This window comes from Dermacentor albipictus, chromosome 2 (assembly GCF_038994185.2).
Source record: "Dermacentor albipictus isolate Rhodes 1998 colony chromosome 2, USDA_Dalb.pri_finalv2, whole genome shotgun sequence".
Classification (NCBI taxonomy): Eukaryota; Metazoa; Arthropoda; class Arachnida; order Ixodida; family Ixodidae; genus Dermacentor; species Dermacentor albipictus.
In genome coordinates this window covers 157,924,804-157,950,617 of record NC_091822.1, presented here as the reverse complement: position 1 = coordinate 157,950,617, position 25,814 = coordinate 157,924,804, and the positions used below count along the sequence as shown (strand labels likewise).

General features: G+C 48.3%; 1 protein-coding gene across 4 annotated transcripts in view; it reads left to right on the top strand.

Annotated features, from left to right (window-relative positions):
• LOC139056179 (cationic amino acid transporter 4-like) overlaps positions 1-25,814 on the top strand; it is a 184,298-nt gene that overhangs the window by 73,853 nt on the left and 84,631 nt on the right. Inside the window, exon 1 of one of the 4 annotated variants that reach the window (XM_070534176.1) lies at positions 15,280-15,583. The exons of the other annotated variants lie outside the window; for them this stretch is intronic. The gene's annotated coding sequence lies outside the window, so the exon portion shown is untranslated. Of the gene's footprint in view, positions 1-15,279; positions 15,584-25,814 lie in introns of those variants that run through there. 4 annotated transcript variants of the gene reach the window in all.

Below are 25,814 nucleotides of genomic sequence, written 5' to 3'. Positions count from 1 at the left end.
TCGCTGCATGCTTTGTCATCTTGTCTGATAAGGTGTTGATTTGGCGTGCTCATCACAAAGCCCTCCAAGCGCTAGTGCGCTTCATGAGATCGACCACCCTGTGTGAACGCTTTCATTATAAAATATGAAGACGCCAAATAGACGAACACACACAAGAGAAGAGAATGGGACAGGGCGCCTTGGATTGGAACGCCTGTTCTGTTACTTGTCCTTTTTTTTCATGTTCCTTTTTTTTTCTCTCGCCGTTTGTCGTCTTTACAACCCCTATATCCCCTACCCCAATGCAGGGTAGCAAACCTATCTCGGGTTAATCTCCCCGCCTTTCCTCTCTCTCTCTCGTCGAAGACTGCACTGCCTTCCGTATCCGCCCTTGAATACGGTTTAACGCTCGCGAAAAATCACGATTGTCGAGTGTTACAGAAGCGTGAAGAGCAACATATATATATATATATATATATATATATATATATATATATATATATATATATATATATATATATATATATATATATATATATATATATATATATATATATATATATATATATATACCTGCGAACAAAAGCCAAAAGTTTCCAAAGAGAGCTAACCGCTTTAAGAGAATCTGTCAACGAATACAGATTTTCATTCTATTCTGTTCTTAAAAAAGAAAAAAATCGCGACAATGTTATAGCAACTCCGATTGACGTCTGTTCAGAAACCGCGAGGCGAGGCCTCCAGATGCAAAGCGCCCCGAACAAAACTGCAGGAATTTTCATCGCCGCCGCCGCGAAGCCTTCAGGATCGCGACGATGCCTCTTATCTCCTCCATCCAAACCTCCCTCAATCGCGGCCGCTATCTCATCAAGGTGGAAAACACGCGGCGTCCGCCGTTTGCCAATGCCGCTGTCGACGCCTTGCTTTCGTTACACGTGCTTCTTCGCCGCGCAATTACTTTTCCCGCCTTCTTTATTATTTTTTGTTGCGCCCGTTTGTGTCACGGCCCCCCGACGAGTCCTGTTTGTTGTCGACGGCGGCGCACGAACGTCGACGCGGTTCGTGTTATTGTTATGACCCTGAGATGGTGGCGATGGGAGCATGCAAGAGAAGCTGAAGGGAGGGGGGTGCCCGGCGCTGGTGATAAAGACAAGAGTGTTTGTTTGTTTACGTACTAAAGGGGATCGGCTGAGAACGTAGTTGGGCCGCCCGAAGGATTCGCGTGAAGGAGTAAAAAAAAAAAGGGAGGGGAGGTCTGAGCTCTCGCGAAAGTTGTAAACGAGCGTGCGTGCCTGGGCAAAAGCCTAGGCACACAGCTGCGAAGCTGTGGGTCACAGACGCCGGAAATGCTGCAGCGTTACAAGATGGTTTACGCGGTGTACGGTCGCCCTACGGGGTCTCGGGTGTTTTGCTGTTCTGGAGGAATAAGTGTATTCCTCAGAGGAATAAGTGTTTGTCGCGAGAACCTTTACGAACGAAGGCGCGATCGATATTCATTTAATTAGCTTTAATTTAATTTTAATTTAATTAAATAAGTTTTAATTTAACACGAACGTGTGTGTGTGTGTGTGTGTGTGTGTGTGTGTGTGTGTGTGTGTGTGTGTGTGTGTGTGTGTGTGTGTGTGTGTGTGTGTGTGTGTGAGTGTTGCCGGGCTACAGCGAATATTAATTCCATGTACCTACGTCACGCGATTATCATCACTTTAATTTCCTGATATCCCCGCGATATGGCGCTACTTTGACATTTGGGCTTTAGTTCGGTGCAGAGTTACTGTATGATCTCCCTGAGAGCCTATGCAGTAACTGGGAGCCGGAAGCTTGGCGGATGGTCGGAGGACGTCGCCAGTTGTTGTTGCCCTGAATTTAATTGAATTAAATTCTGGGGTTTTATATGCCAAAACCACGATACGATTCTGAGGCACGCCGCAGTGGTGGACTCCGGATTGATCTTTAACGTGCCCTCAATGCACAGGACATGGGCGTTTTCTTCTTTTTTTCTTTTATTTCTTTTTGTTACACTTTCGCCTTCCATTGATGATGATGATGATGATGAAAAACTTTATTTATCCCTCTTTAAAGGGAAGGGGGCAATGGAATAGAGGGTGCGGGTGGAACTACTTGAGGTAGGCCTCCCATTGAAGTTCAGCCGCCGCGGCCGCGATTTGATCCCGCGACCACGTGCTTAGCAGCGCAGCACCATAGCCGCCACGTATAATGCCACCGCGGCGGGTGCAGGTGTTGTTGCCCTCCGTGCGTCATTAGGGTGCCTCTATGAATGGACTCGATGCGCGTCTGCTCCCCCACTGTCCTCTTCCACCGCAGCAGCAGGTGATGGGGACATCGATGCAAAGTTTGATATTTTGGCCCAGTTGATGCACGTAGTTATTCCATCGAGGCACCTTAGCCATCGTCTTACCCGCCGTGGTTGCTCAGTGGCTATGGTGTTAGGCTGCTGAGCACAAGGTCGCGGGATCGCATCCCGGCCACGGCGGCCGCATTTCGATGGGGGGGGGGGGCGAAATGCGAAAACACCCGTGTACTTACATTTAGGTGCACGTTAAAGAACCCCAGGTGGTCGAAATTTCCGGAGTCCTCCACTACGGCGTGCCTCATAATCAGAAAGTGGTTTTGGCACGTAAAACCCCATAATTTAATTTTTAATTTTTTAGCCATCGTCTCGGCGGAACAGCTCGGAGGGCGGTCGGGACGGGGACCGGCGTGCATGCGCTTGCTGGTTGGGACACGCGCGCTTCGTGCAACGCGTTTTCGTTTCCCACTGCCGCGATCCGACATCGTTTCGTGGACGCGTCACCTTTAACGAGACCCTCATCGCTGAACTCGTGCGAAGCCCTGTGCTGTTGGATGTGCGCGATCCAGGCTTGACAAATGCACGGAGAGTGCTCACCGTGTTTGAATTTCCATTCGTGCGGCTGCTCTCGCGTCGGCTGTAATGCGGGCTTTCTGGCGCGCGTCGCGTTTTGTAGGTTTTGTAGGTAGTTTTGTAGGTAGCACAATGCCTTGCGCGTTTGCTATCGCTGTTAGTGTTTCGAGCTTCGAGCGAAACTGTGGCCAGTAGCTAAAAGACTGAGCTCATTTACGAACTTGCATTGGTGGATGTGCAACGAAGGTACTTCTGCTTCTTAGAATACGCCTTTCACTTTCGTGTTGTAACCAATTCCTCTGAAAGAAAGGGTGATCGACCATATTATAGCGACGCTTTCTTTCCGTCTTTCTTCTACTTTCCTTACTGCTGCTGCTGTCTGACACACTACGTCAGGGGTTGGTTCGGAGAACGTGTCTGTACATGACAGGAGCGCGGCAGAGAGGAAAGGCGACGCGAGAAACTCGTTCGGACCTTTGCACCGTGCCGAATGTGCACAATAACATCTGGAGCTCCCTCGGCGTCTCCACGTTAGCCTCTTGACAGCTGTAATTATCCGTGATGCCCCCGCAAAAGCTTGCAGATATTGCAGCGCTTACTTTTCTCCTAACGTGCAAGTCAAGAGGGAAGCTAGATAGAGTGGTTGAGAGGAGGGTGAGAGGAGGCAGAGGATAGCTAGAAGCGACGCAGTTGCGAAGTGAGTGAATAACATCCTTGCCATTCTCTGCTTGCAGTTGCCATACAAAAGGGGAGCATAGGGAAAAGGTGTAGAGCCTTGCCTACACTCCGCTGAGCACACATTTCACGCGCACTGCTGGCTGCTTAGGGTGCATTGATTTCGCTTATCTAACAAGCACGTCTCTCAGAGACGCCAGTGACGGGCTCTCGGCTCAGCTGTAAAATGATTACGAAAGCAGCTAGACGCTCCCTGACGCTCCACTAAATGACGCTGCACTGAATCGGGTTCCTAGAGGAACGTGGTCAGCGTTCTATGTTCCGCTGCCGCTATGTGCGTTGTGCGCACGCGCATATCAGTGTTTCCGGTAGCGTTCTGCTGAGCGGCTGTGTGCAAATTGGTACGATACGCCGGTGTGAGCAGAGCGGACCGTAAACGCTCTGCTAATACTCTCTAATGACATGCCTTCACGATGGGAAACGCCGCAGATATTTACGAAAAAATTTTCTGAAACAGGCACGCAGAAACAGACAAAAGGAATGAAGAAAGAGAGGGATAGGGCAGTGCGAATTCGGTAGAACTGCGGTAGAAACTCACACCGCCGGGTCTTGTGGACGGCGTAGTCACTGTCCACGAACGAGCCAGCAATTTGGACTTCTGATATAGACACGCAGGGGGGGGGGGAGGGCGAAGGCGCCAGTGGGTTCGTCAGCAACGGATGTATGTATGTATGTATGTATGTATGTATGTATGTATGTATGTATGTATGTGTGTGTGTATGTATGTATGTATGTATGTATGTATGTATGTATGTATGTATGTATGTATGTATGTATGTATGTATGTATGTATGTATGTATGTATGTATGTATGTATGTATGTATGTATGTATGTATGTATGTATGTATGTATGTTATGAGTGTACCCTTTGGAACGGGGCGGTAGGTTGCGCCACCAAGCTCTTGCTGTTATACTGCCTAATGTCGTACGTAGAACAAAAAAGAAAAAAAAAAACAAAGAAAAACACTATAAGCTGCCACAACCAAATTTTCTGATCCCCTATTGCGAACTTTGTTTTTGTACGCAACAGCAACATGCTGGTGAACAGCGCCGCGAACGGCAGGAGTAGCAGAACTGGCATGTGAAGCAGACGACGAGGCGATGGAGCTTGGGGTGCTTCTAGTGACTTCGCGGTGCGCGTTTCGAGGCCTTGTAATAACGCACCGAAAAACGCACTTGCGCGTGTCTGCTTTTATGCGAAGCATATTACTAGAGCTCAACCCAGCTCCTCAGGCGCGGCGGTGTCGCCTTCAATACCACGTGACACCGTGACGTCACGACAGAGGAGAAACGGGGCTCCAACTCGCGCCGTCGCTCGCGGCGTCGCCTTCAAGGCTGACCACGTGACACCGTGACGTCACGACAGAGGAGAAACGGGGCTCCAACTCGCGCCGTCGCTCGCGGCGTCGCGGCGGTATATAAGCAGCTGCGCTTGCCTCTGCTAGACACTCACGAGGTGAGATGCCTCCTGGAGACAGAGCTGCTCGTTGGAATGAGAAGCGAAGGTTGCGGCGTGCAACAGAGACTGTTTCTAGGTGGCTTTGCTACGGCGCAGCGACTACGCGCCCCGCATCGGACGCGGTGAGCGTCGAGCAACGCAGCGTTCGGCGCGGCAACGAAATGTGCGCCTGAGCAAGCGCCGCACGCCTGAGCCGACGCCGACGACACCGGCTTTTCTGCGACACGAGCTCCTTAACGCTGTCGCGTTAAAATAAAGACTAGTATGCTTCGCATCCTGGGCTTAACCTTAGCTAAGCCACAGCCAGTTTTTTAGAGAGGTTGCCACTTGTACGAGGCAGGCCGCTTTGACGGCACCAGGTGATTATATAAAGCATGAAACCGGTGCACCCGCCGCGGTTGCTTACTGGCTATGGTGTTGGGCTGCTATGGGCACGAGGTCGCGAGATCGAATACCGGCCACGGCGGCCGTATTTAGATGGGGGCGAAATGCGAGAACACCGGAGTACTTAGATTTAAGTGCACGTTAAAGAACCCCAGGTGGTCCTAATTCCCGGAGTCCCCCAGTATACGGCGTGCCTCATAATCATATATTGGTTCTGGCAAGTAAGAACCTATTATCTCAGTTAATTTATTTTGGTTTTAAAAAGCTAGTGCAAATTGATATGTAAATGCACACCGCCGCAAGCTAAGATGTAGAGCTCCAGCATTTATGTTCCAGATGGCATTTTTGCTGCACACGTTAACATTGTCGCATACTTAGTCACGTACATCGGGGAAGAGTACAAAAAAATATTGACCGTAGATGTATCGAAAATGTATAAAATACATACCACTAGGGATGGTATCCATGGGGCCGCTGTGTGCCACTGCGTTTGTACCCCAGTGGCCAACGGGCATCTGCCGCTTTTCAGTGAACCCTTTTTGACGTCATCTTCGGTCACATGCAAGTATCACAGCTACACGGTGACATTCACGTAATGCGATCTTTCTTGCAAGCGAGGTGTCGGTGTCCTTGTTGTTTTCCGCTCTCAAAAAAGAAAAGAAGCGCGTTGTTGAAAAATAAAACCTTCAAAATCGCATTTGTAGACTGTAAGGGCTTTTCGTGGGAGATATTGAGCTAAGAGGCTTTAGTTGCAACCGAAGTGGTTAAAAAAACCGCTCCGATTTTTCTCGTTAGTCATACGATGACGAAGTATTTTTTCAGAACACTACGAAGATTACCAGAGTGACTGCAGTGGTTATGAACGATAGCACGTAGGCATGCGGGTGAATTGTTCGACGCCATTAGTGAAATCATAGGTACTACTACAAGCGAGGTCAAACTCTGACGCCGCAGACACAGCTCCGCGATGTTGAAACCGCACGACTAACTACAGTTGAACACCACTACAACGGATGCCAGTACAACGGAATGACCACGTCCCAAGCGTTTCGTTATAAAGGCGCTCGACTGTTGAGTTTCCGTCTCACATACCACGAGCACTTGTGGGCGCTCTATAGCTTCCATTCGGCCACTAGAAACAATGACTTTCTTCGTTGCGTCACCAGCGAGAGCGTGTCAGTTTCTCCCATTCTCGCCTCGTGGTAGGTGACGTTTTGGGGCGCTGCGTTGGCACGCCTTCGAGCTCGCCTCTCATTCCCCAGTCCTTTCGCCGCAGCAGAACGCTACAAGACGCTGCGAGACAGTGTACCACCTTCGGGTTCGGGCCAGGCTGTAGCGTTTCTTTCTGGAGTAAAAAATTCGCCGACGATTAGGATACACCCCTACGCGAAATCTATAGGTGTTTTCATTTCGCGATATACAGGTATTGGCTGACGCAGACAATCTAGCGTGACACACTGCCCATTGTTTCAGGACCAACTAAGGGGCCGTCCAGAGGGCCCATGATGTCGCTGAAAGGCTTGGCCTGACAGTGCCAACGTGGGAGCGGCCCGCCTTGACTTAAGAAGTCGAGCCTCCGGACCTCATTCCAATAAATGTTTTCACACACACACACACACACACTGCATGCGGACCGAAGTGTGGCGCGACTGCCTCTCTAATCGGGAAATCGCGAGAGGCAGCGCGTGGGTGTCACGTGAGCGCGACTCACAGCAGCCGCCGCAGACAGACCTCCGCTCATGCAGCACTTGGTTTCGATATATGGCATCGGTGGGCGTGCTCTCCGCATGTCATCGGCGAACTGACAACGGGGCGCTAATCTGTCGCCATCTCGTAGCGGTCGTCACCGCAGGGACATTCTTGCACGGCACTGCGCTTTTCTTCTCACGCTTTCGCCATACCCTCGTCATGGTTCCGCTGCACCCTCCTCATCCGCTTTCCTCCTCGCGTTCTCTTCGCTATCGCCGTCTGTCATGGAGGAAGGAAACTGAGGAGAGGCCCTACGCCCTCCGCGCGCTAGGAGAAAAGTGTGGAGGAAGTGGCGTAGTAGGTTCTCCTCTTTTTTGTTAATTTTTTATTTCTTCGTTGTAGCGGTCACGCCTTTCGGGCCACAATGGCGGCTCTGTTTTGGTTCTGTGCGCTCACACGTGGTGCTCCGCAGGTTTCGTACCGTGGCAAAGGCGCCGCGCGGGCAGGTTTGCGTTGGTCTCCGTGTTTTGTTGCGCTGCGTTATCTGGACCGTGCTCTCCCGGATGTTGCTGTGGCCAGGTGGGACAGGAGGAAATAAAGTTCGTGAAATGAACGCGCATGCAACGCTGTACGCAATGTACGGCGCCACGGCAACGGCAACGGACGAAGGAATATCCGCGGGAAATTTTGCCCTCTTTGGAGGAATCATGCTAACGTGCTAACGATTGTTTAGTACTGCTGCGGAGTGCGCGGGTGCGAGCAGCACGGTTGCGCGCAGCGCGGCGTGGTTTCGCGAGAAATGTATACACACTCTAAGAACAGTTTACACCCTTTGGCTTGCCCCTTCTGCCACACAAAAATAATCGTCATCTGCCTTGATGCGTTTCCTTTCTTTATCGCTGCAAGCCCGGAACATTCCAGTGACGAACGGCACGCGCGTTATCAGAAGAGGCACTCCAAAGGGTGTAAACTGTTCTACACTCTAAGAACAGTTTACACCCTTTGGCTTGCCCCTTCTGCCACACAAAAATAATCGTCATCTGCCTTGATGCGTTTCCTTTCTTTATCGCTGCGAGCCCGGAACTTTCCAGTAACGAACGGCACGCGCGTTATCAGCATAGAACAGTTTACACCCTTTGGAGTGCCTCTTCTGATAACGCGCGTGCCGTTCGTCACTGGAAAGTTGCGGGCTTGCAGCGATAAAGAAAGGAAACGCATCAAGGCAGATGACGATTATTTTTGTGTGGCAGAAGGGGCAAGCCAAAGGGTGTAAACTGTTCTTAGAGTGTATGCTGATAACGCGCGTGCCGTTCGTTACTGGAAAGTTCCGGGCTCGCAGCGATAAAGAAAGGAAACGCATCAAGGCAGATGACGATTATTTTTGTGTGGCAGAAGGGGCAAGCCAAAGGGTGTAAACTGTTCTTAGAGTGCAAGAGAGGAGAGCTGGCCCGACAGGCGGAGCAACGCCATGAGCAACGCCAACTTCCGGCTTCACTTTAGCTTCACAAAGAGTGACGTCAGGGCCTCTCCAGAGTTTCCTTCCTCCGTGCCGTCTGTCATGCCCCGCCGTGCTCCGCGTTCGCTCTTTCATCCTGATCGGTTCTCGTTCGCTCGGTTACGCTGACGCTCAACACTGGAACGAGTGCCTAAAGGCTGCGCTCTGAAATTATAGACAAAAAAAAAAAAAAAAAACAAGGGGGCGGGGGTATGTATGTCTCCTCTTCTTTTGTTTTTGTTTCTTGAGCTGCTTCGCCGATCGCACATATGTAGGTAAGTTCCCGTTCTCTGTCCGTTGTGATAATTTTTACCTTTGCAATGCTTCGTCGTTTTTAATGTCTTAGAAGCTAGCCCAGTCACGGTCCATCTTACACAGCTCAGCGCGACGAGAGCCATCGGTGGCGGCAAGTGTGAACATGCCGGTGCGTTTACGTTCGCCGTCGATGCACAGCAAACAGTCATTTGGTGGACGCAACTGCAGTTGGGGAAGCGCGAGGAAGGAAAATATACCCTAAAAGGAGGACTGAGGCACTGATAAGGCGGCAAAATGGCGAGTGCAAATCGGAGTGTTAGCTTTCATAGCACAAGTTCCGTGTCCCCTGTGAAATTGTTAAGCGTACAGTCATTTGCGCAAGTTTGGATCATCGTATTACGACAAAGAGAGTGTTATAAAATATACGCTAGATAGCCGGACTTAAAGCACAAATTGCAAAGAAACTAAAAAAAGTTAGTTTTGTGTCTCATTATTATTTAAAAACACACTTTTTTCAATCTCAACTGCCATTTCCGAGAACATCGCCCAGTGATTTCCCGAAACCCGCAGAATGGAAATTACGCTAAATTCCCAATAAATTTCGCGAGCCTGTGCAAAAAAGGAGGCGTAGAACACAAGTGTTCAGGTCTTATTATTGTATACGTTTATTCTAATTTAAGAAATAAATTCCTTGAGGCGCGTCGCAGTGGTGTGAAGTGGCGGGGAGCACGAAAAGCACTTTGGCTGCATTTGGCATCCCTACATGCATAAATATAACCGGCATCGCTGCCGTCAACGCGGTATCGGAACAAAATAAAATAAAACGAAAAACAAAAGCTAGCTTATCTTTGCCTTGTTTGACGCCGCGCGTCGTTCTTTCGCATCAGTGCGATTAGATCGTTCGCGCGATTACAGTGGATCGCTTACCCGTAGTCGCAACGCAGCTTTGCTTGGCGGAAGTGCAAGAAACAAGTAGGAAACTTCGCTCAACGCACCACGCTATAATTACCATAAGTCAGCACTGCGTGCTAATCTCCATGCATCTGTACGGCATGAAGGTCGTGTACGCGTTTTGTATAGCAGGTTCGCAAACGGATATAACTCGAATCGGGGTTATTGTTATTATTTATTTTTTTACGCACTCGGGCCCGAGGGAGATCGTGATGTATACTCAGTTTGATGTAGTGCATAATAGCACTGCGTAGACCTTTAGAAGTGTACGCACTGCTTCAGCTTTTTTAGCCGGATATAGTGGCCGTGTTACATAGTGTAATGTCACTGTGTCGCTATACAGCGGTGACCTTTCTTTTCCCCAGGAAATTTCAAGTTATTTCCTAAATGTGTCGCCAATCTATGCGTTCCATCATGAGCTTCCCTATTTCTATGAGCCCTCGAATGAAGTTGTCGTATTGGAAACGTTGGCGGCGAGTACATCACCGGCATCTACTGCACAACGTTAAATCGCTGAACGAATGGTCATACGAGGTGTGATGAGCATACAATTCCTACATCGATTTTGCAGTCGTCTGTACCGAATGTTTCACATAACTTGAGTCAAGCTTGCTAAAAAACGAAGGCGTTTGATACCAGTGCACATTGTTTGGTTGTTTGTTTCTTTTTTAGGAGGTTTCTTCTGCGGCATACTTGTCGTTTGCATGTGCGGCATTTTTGTTTTTACCCGCGATGAAGGCTGCCAATGTATGGTAAAAATACATGAAGCTAACCCTGCGTTGTCCAAGAAGTCCATTAAGGCTTTGTAACGATCATAATCCAAACTGCACTTGCTGAGGTCAGCTTGTGACTGTCAGATAGTCTGAGTGATCACCCGCTTGGTTGCTCAGTGGCTATGGTGTTGGGCTGCTGAGCACGAGGTCGCGGGATCGAATCCCGGCCACGCCGGCCGCACTTAGATGAGGGTCAAATGCGAAAACGCCCGTGTACTTAGATTTAGGTGCACGTTAAAGAACCCCAGGTGGTCGAAATTTCCGGAGTCCTCCACTACGGCGTGCCTCACAATCAGAAAGTGGTTTTGGCACGTAAAACCCCATAATTAAATTAATTAATTAGTCTGAGCGATGGCTTACTCGGTGTATATCTCAAAGTGTGATAAATTAGCGAATTAGCTAACTTTAATTCTGCTTATTCTCCAAATATTTGTTTTGTGGCGTAAGTTTAATTTCACAAACTGTAGAGGGCGCGCTAAGCTATACCCAAACGAGGTGTCCTTTTTTTTTTTAAATGACGCTCTCTTTCCTGTGGGGCTTTTCTTTTCCGAGATTTGAAGAAACCAGGTGGAATATTAAACATGTGATCTCACTACGCGCTTACGCATCTGGCTTGCAATGCTGTCAACCACTCTAAGAAAAGTTTGCACCCTTTGGAGTGCCCTTTCTGCCACACAACAATCGTCATCTGCCTTGATGCGTTTCCTTTCTTTAACGCTGCGAGCCCGGTACTTTCCAGTAACGAACGGAATGCGCGTTATCAGCATGATAGCATTCCCGAAAGGAAAGTAGCGGGCGAGGCGCTTTCAAGAATAGCTTTAAAAAAAGGGAAAGAAAAAGGAAATACCTAAGTAGAGAGACGGCGCTTTCCGCATAGTCCGCGACAGGGAAGTTAAGGAAACGGTCACCCACCTTTTTATACGTACTTATTAGGAAAGGCTAACTGCTCCCCGCTTTTACCTTCTGAAAACCGAAAGCTTCCCTTGTCATCCCACATCTCTCGCACGTAACGTAGAGGAGACTTTTTTTTTTTAGCACATTCAACCTTCCTTTAGAGCACTTCGCCATTAAGCACTCTACAGAGCACACAAAATTTTCTCAAAATGCAAAAAATAAAAAAAGAAGAAAGACGAAATAGGAACGAAGAGAGAAAGAAAGAAATGGGGGAGTAGGTTTTCATGCGCCGAAATCGCCGGTGCTTCAAATGACTTCCCGAAATCCAAGCCGCAGTTTGGCATCGGCGCGTTTTCTCCGAACGGTGCTTTCTTTTTTCCCACTTAACAAAAATTGCTGGTGTAGGCACTCAGTGGGCTATTAGCGTAGTGGTATCGCTACGATAATCAGCTAAGGTCCCTGTTTATGACGGACACTCTGTGGCCATTATAGCACTCGGGCTGGTGTTAGGCTGCTGAGCACGAGGTCGCGGGATCGAATCCCGGCCACGGCGGCCGCATTTCGATGGGGGCGAAATGCGAAAACACTCGTGTACTTAGATTTAGGAGCACGTTAAAGAACCCCAGGTGGTCGAAATTTCCGGAGTCCCCCACTACGGCGTGCCTCATAATCAGAAAGTGGTTTTGGCACGTAAAACCCCATATATTATTATTATAGCACTCGGGCTTGGGCGATACACGAGAACTTAGTAGTTTGGGCGCACCCTGAACAAGCACATTTGTCAAGGCTAAACCGAAGCACTTCGCTGGAATGTGCATCGTATCCGAAACGTAGCGTTGATGTGTAAAACTTTCTGAATTGATTTCGATGTTACTAACGCAACAGACGCATATGGTATGGTAGACACCTCTTACATCCAGAACTAGTTCTGCACTGTGGCAGAACTAGAAGAGAGAGAGTGAGAGATGTAATGCATTTTTTGAAGCAAGATGACAAGTTGAGCTCTGTCAGGAACCTCAAAGCGATGGCGTTCGGACTACCTCTCCGATTAACGTGCGAAGGTTTCAGGAGCAGCGAGTTCCCAGAGGAAGCGAGTAAATGGATCACACAAATGGAACAAGTGTGCTTCGGGGGGAGGGGGGAGTAATCGGGTTCGCTTCGCTCAAGACTACTTCCTAAAAGCTGAAGACAACTCGACTCGTTTTAGCAGCCTCCATATCTAAGAACAACGGTTCCAGTCTCGAACACCTACCCCTCCATCGCCCCCTCCTCTCGCCACTCCCACACGATTTTGTTTATTTCTGAGGGAACGGTTACAACAACAACAAGAAGAATGGCAAGAACAGTCACATCAATAAACGAGGCAGTAAACCAAGCAAGCGGACAGCGGAGTTTACCTTGAAGCGTTATGCTATCTGGCCGGATGTGACGTCGGATGGGACCTCCCCCTTCCTCTATCTGCAGCAATCATACGCGCTCTAAACCCTCTCCGCTCTACGCACACACACAAACACACACACACGCACACATGCCCGGCCTTCTCTCTCTACCATTTCACGCGTGCCCTTTCAAGGGCAGCTACGCCTACTGCCGCTTGCAATTTTCTTTTTCTTTTTCGTTTTTTTTGTAGCTTGGGAGCGTAAAGAAACGAATCAGAACACAACGAAACGGAGGAGGAGGGCTGGGAGGGAGGGAAGCAGGAAAGGGAAGTCCGCCGACGAGAGGAAGCGTGGAGGAAGTGCGGGGAGAGAGCAGCGGTAGAGGAGAAGGGAGTAATTCGGCCTGCTGGCGACGAAGGCGTATGAGAGGAAGAGATTTGAGTTGAGAGAGAGAGAGAAAGGGGAAGAAAATGTGGGAGAGGCGAACTGGTATATACGGGTAGGGTAACGGTGCGCCAATGACATCTCAATCGCCGCCAGAGGGTGTGCTGGTGGAAGCGAATTTGGTAGCATGCCAGAGGCAGCTTGAAAGGGTTCATGTTGTCTGCAGTTTCACCAACAAACGAACCCACCTCGCGGAGAGCACGGACAAATGGCTAACTGCCAACTGGTCTCGCTAAGAGCCCTTTTATTCTTCAATCTTTATTTTCCATGTTATTTTCTTGCTTTCTTTTTGACATTTCGCAGCGCAGTAAGCAGTCGTACTTGAAAGGGCAGCCTCATAGTGCATAGCAAATCCACGAAAGAAAAGAATTTCCTTCGTGGCCTCTGAATTAAGGAATGACTAGCTTAGTTAATGCTTCTTTCATCGCAATCCCAATTTGTCTTTATGTGTAAAGGACTTCTTCCTGCGCTGACAAATATTCGCATTTCACGCAGGGCAACCTTCGAGGAATTGCAGATTAAGAAACACTTTTATTAGACTGCTTGATTTATTATTATTATTATTATTGTTATTATTATTATGCAATATCATTTCTTTGCAATGAAGCATACGTGAGAGTCTGATACAAATCCTGCTATCTGGCGTATCATTAACGCTATCCTGTAAGCTGTTCGCAACGCTGTCGTTAATTGCTACATATGATTGGCAGACTTGCAACTATAATTATTATTTTTTAAATCACGCACACCCTAGCACGTCTCTCGAGCACCGACCTCGTACAGAGCGAGTCTCTGGAAGGCTATGATGAGAAACAAAATGGCCGAACCTATGAAGTCGGCCGTTCTCTCCCCACCACCGAGGTGAAGCTGTTGGGGGTTGTTATTTTTTAGTGTTTTTGCCGGCACACAGCGAAGAGTCTCAGTGCCGAGGGAGGGGGAACAACACAGGATGCCCGGTGTTCACTGCTGGCGCGTGCCACAATCTGCCGCTGGCTCCGTGTGCGGAGCTTCTCCACCAGGCCCCAGAGACGACCACCGAAATGAAAAAAAAAAAAGAGTAATTCAGACGGAGAGTTGGTGCGCGTGCCGTGGCAGAAAAAGCAGGGGCGAACACTTCGCGAACACCGATCGTGCCGGATTTGCCCGCGAACAAAAAGCGTCGTTTTTGGCGGCGATGATAGAAAAAAAAAGACGAAAGAAAAACGGGAAAGAAAGAAAGAAAATAAAGAGCAAGTAATACTCAACTACAAAGCACAATCACCCGGTCTTCCCCAATCCGCCCCCTTTTTTTTATTATTATTATCATTTGCTCGTTGACGTAATGATGCTCCTTCCACCCCCCCCCCCCCCTAACCCTCGATTCCGCGTCGCTACCCCCGCTTGGCGTTTGCTGGGAACCAACCCCGGAGTCGGTGAGGAGGATGCGGTGAAGAAGGGGAGGGCGCTTCGAGACCGGGGGAAAGGGTGTCGGCGTACGGCTAGGCTGTACGGGGCGATACTGCAAGCCTTGCGTTCGTCGGTTCTTGTGCGTGCGTGTGTGCTTGGGCTTGAGAGGGTGAGAGGGAGAGCGTGTCTAGCGCGCGGCGCCGGTAGCATCGGGGTGCGTGGGGTTTGGTTCCCGTTGTTTGGATTCGGCTCCGGCCAGGTCGACCCGTCTCTCTTCCGTCTGGTAGCCGTCGTCGTCTGCTACTGGCCTGCCGGTGCATCGTCTGCTACTCCCGCGGACAGAGACGGAAACCTCGCTTGTCCCTGCGAGGCGCTCACCACAGCAGCAGCACCAGCAGCCGTCTCATCGGCGTTTTTGCCCTAAACCGGTTGGACCCCGCAAAAAGGCGCAGAGAAAAGAAGGAATCGCACCGCGTCTCTCAGTACCGCAGTGTGTCACGAGGGATTCGGCAGCGAGCCGAGCCGCTTCGAAGAGGAACGGCACTGTTGGACGGAATCCCGCGGTTCACCGGCGGTGCTAGTGGCAGCGGAGGCGGCAGTGGAGCGTTGTTGCTTTGTTGCAGCGGCTTCCGCGTTGAAGCTCGCCGGCGCCACAGAGAGAAGGGGGCCCGCTGCCACGCGCGCGGCTACGACGGAGGCACTGCTGCGTCGCTGTGCGCGTTTTGCGACTCCGCCGGTTGTTGCGTTGCCGAGCCGGTGCGCCGTTGTTGTCCCGTCGTTGGGACGAGCTGTGCGGCGAGACCGCACCTCAAAGCCCGTGAACACGACGCGCCGGCGAGACGGACCGGTCCCGTTGTTTTTGGAAGGCGGAGGAGGAAGGCGTGAGTATGCACAGTTGGTTCCTTGCTTTCTCTCTGACCGCTTTTTCATTCCGGGCTGGTTTGTAACGTACTGTTGTCACCTAACGCGCGCTGAAGAAAAAAGGCGCGTTGGGCGTGAGCCAAGCAGTGTTACCGTCTCCGTTGTCGAGAGGAAGAACTGAATAGTGGAGAGCGACGTGTGCTTGCGACCACGGATGCGCAATACACTGGGAGCTGAGAAGGAACTGACTCGTTGCGCAGTTTGTGTATATTGAAAGGGCGCGATCCGTGAACCTTTTGTGTAACGGAGCATCGCTGATTGCCTTGTTTTTCCCCCAACACCTAGAGGTGTGCCCGCCACTTAAACGGCATCGATCGGGACGTAACGTAGGCGTGTTGTGTATAATACACGGGCAGCTAAAACCTACGGAAAGAGTGTGGAGGGAAGGAGGAAAGGTTGAGGATGACGTTATCGTTGTGGTTACGTCTGGTAGCGTTAGCGATTTATAGTGGGAGTGGCGGTTCGGAGAGAGGAAAAGAATTGAGCGAAAGGGGAGTCGGGGGGCTTTGGGAACGATAGAATGCTTTTCTCTTGACAAACACTGAGTTGTAGCCTGGTTTGGTGAAGCTGGCGTTCTTTCGTGGACGTAGACGAAATACGGTCGTTAACACGTCGGATCGCATTAGGATGTTGTTGACGCTTTTTTCTTTGTTGTTTTCCGACGACGCCAGTGACTGGCGCGTTGGTCATGTCGCCGACAAAAGGAAAAGAGCACGTATCGGACACTGTTTTCTTTTTGTGTTTCTGTTTACTTCTTTGGCTTGCTTTGTTGGTTAGGTGACTGCATTGCTATTCTGATTCTTACATCCCACCGAAACTGAAAATTAAGTAAGAGGCCCTCCTTTTCGCTTTCGTAACGAAAAGAAAGAGTTTGCGCAACTTGTCGATGTACGCAGTTCCGTGTCAGTGACATCACGTTACTGTCGTTTGTGTGAACGTTTTCGTACGAGGCCTAAAAATATACACGTGCGATTGTGTGCGTCTTCCCGACCAGGGTCGTTTCACTTGGCTAACAGTTAAAGAATGAGATCATCCATCAATTGAGTGAACACTGTCAACTGTAGCAAACGTAACAGCGCAGAAAGATGGCTTGCGTAATATTTCAAAGCGCAAGCAACACAGTCAACAGTTAAAATAAGGTGAGGCACGGTTCTCAGATAACGTCCAGTTTTGCATTATTTAATAAAATTTTTGCTCTCATTTTAGAATTGCAAAAAAAAGACGTTTAATTACTATAATCATATGACTTTCTGCTTTTATAAAGACCAGAAAACTGTATGAAATGCGGCGTCATTTAAGCAAGAAAGCCATCTAGTTTGCTCGCTCGTACCTGTGCACAGTCTAATAAGTGCAGAGGTGTTAAACAAAGAAGGATTGCGAAAAGCTGGAGCGAACGAGTGCTGCAAGCAACACTTGTACTTTGTTTACATTCGGTTGATGTTGCCGCAAAGTTTACGTCTTGCTGGCCGATATAGTAGACGTCTAGGACAAGACGATATAGTACGTATAGTAGCGTACCTCTATAGTACGTCTAAGCACCTCTCAAAGCCGCCGTAACTGGAATGAGAGCCTGCAAAATGCGACGGTCGTAAGGTGCTCGCATTTACAGCCATGTCCCAGTTCCTCCTTCGCGGCGAACGATTTTCTTTCGAGGTCGCATTCTCGGCCGTTTACTGCCGTTTTAGTTAAGCAGCGCTCGACCGGGTCAGCACGCCGACCCGGCCATCACGTTGTCGACGAACTGCGTAACGTTTGCTTGTTTGTGCGAGCGTGCGAAAGAGAGAAAGAGTATACCGTATTCACTCGGACTTAGGCCTGGTACTTGAGCATGCGCAGGTGAGAGAGAAATGAAGCGTTTCCTCGAAGAACGGTTGAAAGGCGGCGTCAAGGAGGTTATATAAAGCGTGCTTTCTCACGTGCCTAGTTATATGCGCGGTTTAGATTGTGGCTTATAGGTCTCCGAAGAGGTTCCGAAGGCACAGTTAAGTTCATCAGGTGCGCTTTTAACGAGGATGGCGTAGCGTAGATGTGGGCGAAGTACACGGCGAGGCATTTTACGAAAGTAGATGTTTTATGCTTACGCTGTGGATCAGAGCAGACTGAAAAAAAGCAGGGAAAAGGGTCGTTGTCGAAGCGGACTTCCTGACTTGATACAACTTCATGCACTTTTTGGTCATGGAACGTCGCTAATTTCATCGATCGTACACTGCTATCGATGATGATGATGATGATGATGATGATGATGATGATGGCACTGCAATACTTGTATAGAGACTGGATGATAAAGCGTAGATGGATGGATGAATGGATGGAATGGGATGATGGGTGGATGCAATGGGATGGATGGAGGGATGGATGTGATTGGATTGGATTAAATTAGATTAGATTGACACCTAAACCGTTTTTTTTTTTTAGCAGAGCGTCTCGCTTTTGGTGGACGCTTTATCTTCAAACAAACGCAAAAAAAGCCCCGCCACGAAGGGGTCCTAGAATGCCGAGTCAACGGATCAAGGGGTCACCCACGACTAAGAGGTTGCAGGAACCGCCTGTCTATTATAGACCTCTTCGGCAATGCCGGCGCGCTCCAAGTGGCACATACGTTGTCGTCCGCGCGGTCGGGGAATTCGCGCGGACACCTATTTTGGCATCATCGTCGCGACGTTTAGGGCGCCGCATCCCGCCATTCTTTTTTTGTATGTTTTTGTTTTTGCCGGCGCGTGGTCTTCTTTGCTCTAAACCAACTCTCGCGCAAGTTGCGGGGGCAGACAGAGACACTCTGTCGCGTGCTATTTCGGAGAGAACTCGGCGCCGCACAGGGCCACCTCCCCTTTCTGGACTTTCTCTCGGTTTCGGGTTGCGTAGTTCTCTCCCCCCCCCCCCCAACCTAGCTAGCCGCCCGGTTCGGTTAAAATTGGCTGTTTACAATGAACCCACTCCTTCCCCTTCCCCCACCTTCTACACACACGCCCTCTCTCTTTGACTCGAAGACTTCGTGCCTCCTTGAGAGAGAGAGAGACACTTTTTGTTGTTTTTGATGCCCTCCGCGAGCACACATACCAGTGCGAGTGCGGCTTGGTGAACTGCCAGAAGTGTCTTGCTTCGCCTTTGTTTATCTGTGCGAGAAGCATAAAGGAGCTGAGAGAGAGAGAGAGAGAGAGAAGGAGCTGAGTGTGCTGCGTAAGAACAGTTTCGCGTTGGTATTCAGCTCTGCTTGTGTTGGTTGCACCGTGCTCTTCAGTGCAAGTTTTATATATCAACGAGCTAGGACTCGCGAAAGGGTGAAGGAGGCGCTGGCAGTTTTTATGGCCTAAGGGTTTTCGGGTGTGCGTGTGTGTGTATAACAACGTCTCCTGGAAATTAATTTTTTTTTTTTTAAGAACTCGAGCGCGGCCAGCAAGAGCTGCAGGCGGCGATATGCAGAGATCAAGGCCCGCTATATCGGATGGCTTTGTCGTGCAGAAGAGCGCAGTGGGCGCAATTGCTCTCTTTTCTTTGTTTCTTTTAGGGGGGGGGGGGGGGACAAGGGAAGCGGATGTTTAACAGACTCTTTTAAACTGTACAAGCACAGGTCCTAAGAAAACTCACATTTTTTTTTTTACAGTGATGAAAGTTTCGCCTTTAAAAACCATTCAGACAAATTACTAATCTTAATATGTAAGCAACTGATGAGTATCAGCAATATAAATAATTGAGTTCGAAATCTTATTCACCCTTAATCTATGTCCTTTTATTTAGATTAGGTATTATTATTTTTTCCAAGTTCCTTTCATTTGTTCCTATTTATGCAAGACCGACTACTCTATTACACATTTCCTTAAATTTTATTTATGATGAGTTCCTATCACATTCTCTTTTACGTTTCTTTATGTCCCACAGTGAGTTTGAGCCATTGTTTAATACATCATTATCAACTGCGCGTCAACGTATGTACCTAATTGGTGTTCGTGGTTAACATGTTCCAAGTGCATTGACATACTAACCCTGTGCTATATAAATTGAGAGCACGCGTTTGAGATAGACGGTGATAAAGACTCCCCTCCGATCTGTTCTCGTTTTGATAGGATGGGGGAGGAATAAACGCTGTTCTGAAAGCGATAAGCGCAGTCAGTCCTTGATAAGAGGACGGCGCCGAAATATTGAGGCCGTCCGTTTTATCGCGGAGGGAGTGCGCTCGTCTGTCGCACCGTATTCTCAAACTCGCCATCTCGTCAGCTCTGATTGGCTCAGAAGGCTGCTACGGCCTCTCTGATTGGCTCAGAACGCCGCCATTGTCAGTATTCGCATGACGGTATGGGTGTATCGTGGCAGTGTCTATAGAGTAGTGACCACGCACAGTCACGACGTGGAAACGTGACTGAAAGATGAACTTGTTCACTCGCAGGCACGCATATGCAGCGCAGGTTCGTATCTGCGTAAGTGCATACAATGAGTGCAACTTACCGTGCGATGCGACACACTCGATATAAACGAAGCAGAGAGTGGGCGAATATTCCAAGTTCAAAATTGGAATTGAATATTACGCACCAACTATATACCGTTATGCAAAAGGGAACTGCACTGCACTTTCTAATATTCGAATCTAACCAAATATTTCGCAACAACCGACTCTGTTAAAGTCTTGTTGCTGTTCACCGTAGGCTAAACAAGGTATCGCGCATTAATTATGAGAAGTGCAACGAGCGCGAACATTTTGGAAGGAATGCAGAAACGAAATGGATGTAATGCGAGTTTTGTTTTCGGTTTCTCGGCGAAAGGCCCACGAGACGATCAGCGAGTCTGGTGTGATGTCCGTGATTTAATATTTTTTGGCAGTCAGGTATCACGTACTGTTTCTTATGTTTTACGCTACGACCAGGGATGTGTTCCTTGCAAGGGGCCCTTTTACGCGTCGTTACGGTAGACCAGCGCTTTAGCTGCTTCTCTTTTTCCGCAGCTTCCAATTGTTCCTCGGCAACCATTTACTTAGCGTTTTTGTGAAGCTGCATTTCATGCAGCAGCCGTTAATGCTTGGTAAGCTTGCCTGCAACAAGGCGTCATAGATGTTCTGCATATTCCCTCTTCTGCATGTTCTATTTGAGCGATAATGTTTCATAAACTCAGGTAAGCTTGAAACTTGGCAGAGGCTATTCGTGCAGTTTTCTCATGACAATTAATAATTTTGTGTTTAAAACTGATTATTCGTCGCTGATAGCTGTATTTTTTGCACCAGTTAGTGCATGCATGGTACTGAATTATACATAAATAAATATTCTTCTTGTAGATAGGTATACGCCTCTGCGTTTGATTATTCGATGTTCCATACCATACTAACTAATTCTATTAAATTCCTATTCGAAAAATTCGCCCGCATCTGGTTTCAACACGTAACCTCCCCCCACCCCCATTTTCCATTTCTAAATATAACATATATATGTAGTTTTTTTCTTTCCATCTTTTTTTTTTCTGTGAACACGTGCTCTGCCCCTTCACAAGCACTATTACAGTACACAGACGTTACTCGAACAAGCAGTACTGGGCATTCCTCTAACCGTAGGAGAACTTAGCCTCGAAAGACGGTTAGGTATACCACATAGACCAGCGGCGCAGAAACTCGGCTTCTGAGGTTCTCGCATCTTTGTGGTGAACGAAGGAACTAAATGGGAAGTCGCGTTGATCGCTTGATCTGGGGCCCTCTCGATGTCATCGACTTTTCTCCGCAGTTGATAACTCTCGTAAACAAAATTTTGTTACGAAATGAAGAATAATTGCTATGAATGGGAGCTCTGGACCCGTTGAGATGTTCTTATATTTGCATACATAAAGAACTTACACTCAGAGTGGACAATACGAAATATTTTGCGTGTTTGCACGCCGAACACGTGTGAGCGCAAGTTTTCTGGGGTCGCAAGCCGCTGCTGCCACGCTGCGGAGGAAATAGTCGATGAAAAATAATGCAGTTGCGATTTAGCTTGAAATGTGAGAGAAATGCGTTAGCATTACGTATACAGGATTTACATCGCGTCCACCACAATACAAAGTGTTGTTCAGAAGCCTACTCGACACTCAGCCTGCCACTTAGAGGAGCGATATATATATATATATATATATATATATATATATATATATATATATATATATATATATATATATATATATGAACGACAGAAGAATGGAAACCGAGGATTTCAGTTTTTGTCAATCATGACTATATCAATGCAACAGACAATGTAGCCAAGAAAGCATCGTGGAAATTAGCTGTGGTGTAAATTGAAATGTAAACAATAAAGAAAAGGGCAGTGAAGATAGACGTCAAGATAACTTGCCGCTTGTGGGACCCGAGCCCACAACATCCGCATTACGCGTGCGTTGCACTAACAACTGCCTTACGGCGACGGCTGTTTGCCGAGGTTGAGGGTTCAGCTCCCACTGGCGGGAAGTTATCTTTTAAATGCGACGCACTTCTTGGCTAACATCTCTCATGGCCGTTTCATTAACTTGGTATGTACCGAAATTGGCATAGTATGATAAGAGCGTATAACGAACATAACTGATAGGCCATAACATGAATGCCATGGCATGCGTGTCATGTGGGTCATGAAACAGCGGCCTACGTCCTGGTGCACTCACGGTTGCTTTAACTTGGTAAGCTCCCCGCACACTGCTTTGCATAACATCGATTCCCGCATGGCGTGGGATCGGCCGGTTTTTTTTCTGTACAGCTTCCAGTGTTCTTCATGTTTGGTTCCAGATGGCACAGCTGTATACCAAGATGGGTCCGAGATGTCACCTCCATAGTGAGCAGGTCGGCATCATAGAAAAGCCGTGCGCATGAGCGTGTCTTTCAATGCGCCGCAAGGACACCTGCTCCCTGTAATTGTCTAAGAGGTTTGACGGCGTTCACGTAGTCACTCAATGATACAGCATCCTGTCTGACCAATGCATTCTTTGCAGCATGTTAGGCGAATCTGGTGGATCACCGTAAAGATTCGGAATTCTTCACAATAAAACACATGTCGCAGTTCTGGAATGGCATCGGCTACAGAACGTAAGGCGGATGAATTTGATGTATGAATTTACAGTTTACGCGAAATTGTTAATGTTTACGATGGTTTTTCCACTGTCTTACTCGCAAATAAGGATACAGGTCAAAGTGCTTTATAGAGCACAAATATTGTCCACATTAGATGTATTATTAGGCGCACTATGCCTAACTTAAAGAAAAGTTTAAACAACTGATGTCATTCATTAAAAATGTGCTGTTTGTAGTTACTAGATATTAACTTGTTCTTTTAAATGCAACAAAACTGGTCATGGTCGGCTCAGTGCGTTGCCGGGAACAACGATTTCTCTGTTTCCATGCATTTAGATAGAAGAGCCCGAGCTAAAGGTTTTTTTTTTCTTAAACCTTGTACGTAACTATATTTTTTTTGTCAGCTGTTTCAAAGCTTGACGCAGGGTGTAGATCGAAACGCCTTATTCAAAAAAAAAAAAAAGAAATCGGGCCCCTCGTATCGCCTCCTCCTCCCAGTTCAGCAAGAATAAGAAAAAAAAAGAAATAATTTATTAGTTCACCTCGAACGCACATCCGCGATTCGAGGAAACTCAGGTTGTCAGAAAGAGAGGATGCGTCATCCGGGAACGTGCTACACGTGCCTGTACACAATCCATAGAAAAGAGAGAGCGAAGAAAAAAAAAAAGGACATAGCTAAAGAATGGGAAGACCAACGCGTTCTAAACGCGAACACAGCGCACACGTGCCGATTTATTATTCGAAACATCCTGTAGACGGCGCTACTCCGCTTCGCCGAAAGCACCGCTTCCCTGTGACAAAAAGTGCGAACCAGTTGCCTTTCTTTCTTTTTTTTCAAATTTTCGAACTGCTCGCGCGACGCTACCGTCTCTCTGTATTTGCAACAACACGCTTCGCCTGCGGTGCTGCATACAAGCGAACGTGAGCCACTTGTGCCTGTAGTTGTTGTTTGCTAACCAGATTTTTAAACGGGAAGATTCTCCCCTCACTATGATGACGTAAATTGGCTAGCGCGGGGCATCTTGCTACCTTAGGGTATCTCATTTGAAACGTTTCCTATACGTTTCCGACCGAAAGTATATAGCGCAGTGGGTTATGGGGGACGCCGTATCCTCCGCGATGGCTCAGTGGCTTCGGCGTCCTGCTGCTGAGCACAAGAGCTCGCGGGTTCGACTTCCGACCGTGGCAGCGGCAGCGATTCCAATGGGGGCAGAATGTCCGAACGCTCGTATACGTCCATTTCATCATCATCATCATCAGCCTAGTTACGCCCACTGCAGGACAAAGGCCTCTCCCATATTTCTCCAACAACCCCGGTCATGTAACCACGTCCATTTAGTTACTCGTTAAAGAACCCCACGTAGTCAAAATTAGCGCAGAGGTACGTACGCTCCTGAGATGTCTGTCGCAGTCCCAGAGCTGCTCTAGAACGTCGTAGTATATAGAGACACTAAAGGATTAAGCATCAAGATGAATTAGATTGATAGAGTGGGCTTCTGTATCAGCGAATTCGTCGTCCGTAGCGAGAACAGACCTTTAGTAAGCAGGGAAAACAACGAAAATTGGAGTGGCGCCATCGGTTGCGGACTATATGGTAGCTACCATGTGCAGCGTCAGCACTTTTGGATTCACAGAGAGTGGCTTAGAGGGAGGGCACGTGAAGATTGCGCCAACTCGTCCGTTTCGGCGCGGGCGGTTCGGATTGAGAAGCAGCAGTGGGGCTTTTGGAGGCGATTTTCTACGCAACCATAGATACCCGTTGGCGCAAGGAAAACGGTAATATGCTTATACACGACTAATATATTGATCGAGCTTCATATATTGCTCTAGTGTCCCTTTTAATATCAATCAATCAATCAATCAATCAATCAATCAATCAATCAATCAATCAATCAATCAATCAATCAATCAATCAATCAATCAATCAGAGCAAGATGGCGGAAGTGCACGCATTAAAAGGGAGATAGGTCTCGTCGCAGCGCCTCTACGCCATGTCACGGTCACCCATGCGGTGCTGCCACCTTTCAGGAAAAAAAAACTTAAATTATGGGGTTTTACGTGCCAAAACCACTTTCTGATTATGAGGCACGCCGTAGAGGAGGACTCCGGAAATTTCGACCACCTGGGGTTCTTTAACGTGCACCTAAATCTAAGCACACGGGTGTTTTCGCATTTCGCCCCCATCGAAATGCGGCCGCCGTGGCCGGGATTCGATCCCGCGACCTCGTGCTCAGCAGCCCAACACCATAGCCACTGAGCAACCACGGCGGGTGACCTTTCAGGAAGCACACTGAAACGGCGCTGGGGAAGACATATATATAGGCCGGGAATTGCTTTCCTCAGCACGGTACGGGATCGCGATTCAACATACAACAGCTGGCGGCGATAAAAAATCGATTTATTTATTTTGTAAGCCAGCACACCGAGACGTGTCTCCGTGAGGCGTCTCAGTGGCTTGAATTTTTCTCAGTGTTGCAAATTTAGCAAATTTCCTGCTTTTATTTAGCGGATTGTGCGTTTATTTGGCGCATATCTTAGTGCATTCGAATGAAGCATTGCGTAGATTTTTTCATTTGCTTTTACAGTGTGTATTTACCTAATTATAATGAGTTTTAAATCTTGCTTTAACCAAACTTTGTCAATAAAATACTCATGGGCAATGCTGTGGCTAGACCTGAGCCGCTGTAATGCGATAGCACATCATTACAATAGGACTGATCCACCGACGCGTTCGCTTACATTGCCTCCCAGATAGGACGACGCAAAAAAAAAAAACACATTGAAATACTCCCGAAGAAGCGCATTGCCCACATGCTAATGAAGATCCGCTTGCACCCGGCATTGATTTACGTGCTCGATGCTACGGCATTGTGATGGAGACCGGTGAGTATACCTCGTAGTCTAGTGCTATGGCATTGAAAGGGCAACACTACACTTGCGGACTCTATCCTCACCACCCGCTGGGGTTGCTCAGTGGCTATGGTGTTAGGCTGCTGAGCACGAGGTCGCGGGATCGAATCCCGGCCACGGCGGCCGCATTTCGATGGAGGGCGAAGTGCGAAAACACCCGTGTACTTCGATTCAGGTGCACGTTAAAGAACCCCAGGTGGTCGAAATTTCCGGAGTCCTCCACTACGGCGTGCCTCATAATCAGAAAGTGGTTTTGGCACGTAAAACCCCAT